Here is a 1,399-nt window from a genome sequence, read left to right as displayed (position 1 = left end):
TGCCGGGACAAATAGCCGACACCGGAAATGAAGGAAGGAAAGGTTTATTTAGTTCACGGTCACTGGAGCCTTCAGTCCATACTCAGCTGGCTCCATGGCAGAGCAGCACAGGGCAGAGGGCGGCAGTTCATGGAGGCAGCAAAGAGCAAGGAAGCAAATAGAGGAGCAGCAGCAACAAAGTGGAAGCAGACAGAGAGTCCATCTCTCTGTTTCTCATATATTCAGGCTTTCTGCCTCAACCTGGGGGAAAATACACCCATAATCCCAGCAGTACTAAAACCCATAATCCCGGTGTATTATGTGTTGATCTCAAACTCTAGAAGTCCTCGCCCCCTGACTGCATGAGGCTTTGCGGGGACAGCTAGACCCAAAGCGTGACACTACTGTATCACGATGTAAGGCATACCTGGAACATGGTCTCACATACACAGAATAGCAGTACTTGCACAAAAAAACCCTCAGCTGAGTGAGAGAGCTACGGAGCAAACACTTCCTTATCTCAGCCTGCGTGTCCATCAGTGGTCCCAGGAAAAGCAGCGTCAGGATGAGGAACATACAGACAAGATACAAGACTGAGGCCAGGTGGAGGGCCTCTCTCCTGATGGGAGGAGAGCTGCACAATAGCAGTAGGGCTGTGTCTTAGTCACTCTTCCCTTGTTGCTGGGACAAATGCCCAACACCCAAAATGAAGGATGGAAAGGTTTCTTCAGCTCACAGCTGCAGTCCACACTCAGCTGGCTCCAAGGCAGAACAGCTCATGGCAGAAAGTAACCTTTCATGGCAGTGACACTCTAGAAGTCCCCACCCCCTGACTGCGTGAGGCTTTGTGGGGACAGCTAGAGTAGAGCACAAATGGGAGGAGCAGTGGCAACAATGGCAACAGGCAGCAAGCCTGGCTCCCTTAAACTGCATGCAGGCTACCCGCCCTAGGCTGCGTGTAGTACTGAAACCCATAATCCCAGTGGATCAGGAGTTAACTACAAATTCTAGAAGAGTCTGCTCCATGACTGCATGAGGCCTTGGGGGAACAACTAGACACAAACCGTAACAGGATATTTATTTATACCTTTGCAAAGTTTGCATCATGAGCCCCAAGGTTGCCTAAGGACTAATGGCTGAAGTGGGCCAGTCAGGGTACTTATCTCAAGACTGAAGCGGCTGGGCTGGTTTTAGCCCTGCGGCCTCCTCCTGCCCTCACCGCTGGGACTGATTTCCAGCTTCAGCTCCTCCCTACAATTCCTGTTTCCTTCCAGAAGGAAATATCCTGGGAAGAGCTGACAAAGCGAAGGCCAGGATGGGAAGAAGGTCAGCTGGACAAGTATAAGAAGAGAATCCAGCCTGTGCCCATCAGAACAAGGAAGTGTGAGGAAGGAAAGGATGTGACAGAAGATACGGCTGG

This window comes from Octodon degus, unplaced genomic scaffold (genome assembly GCF_000260255.1).
Source record: "Octodon degus isolate 3935 unplaced genomic scaffold, OctDeg1.0 scaffold00438, whole genome shotgun sequence".
Lineage (NCBI taxonomy): Eukaryota > Metazoa > Chordata > Mammalia > Rodentia > Octodontidae > Octodon > Octodon degus.
The sequence above is the reverse complement of the archived record's forward strand: the minus strand, read 5'-3'. Positions refer to the sequence as shown.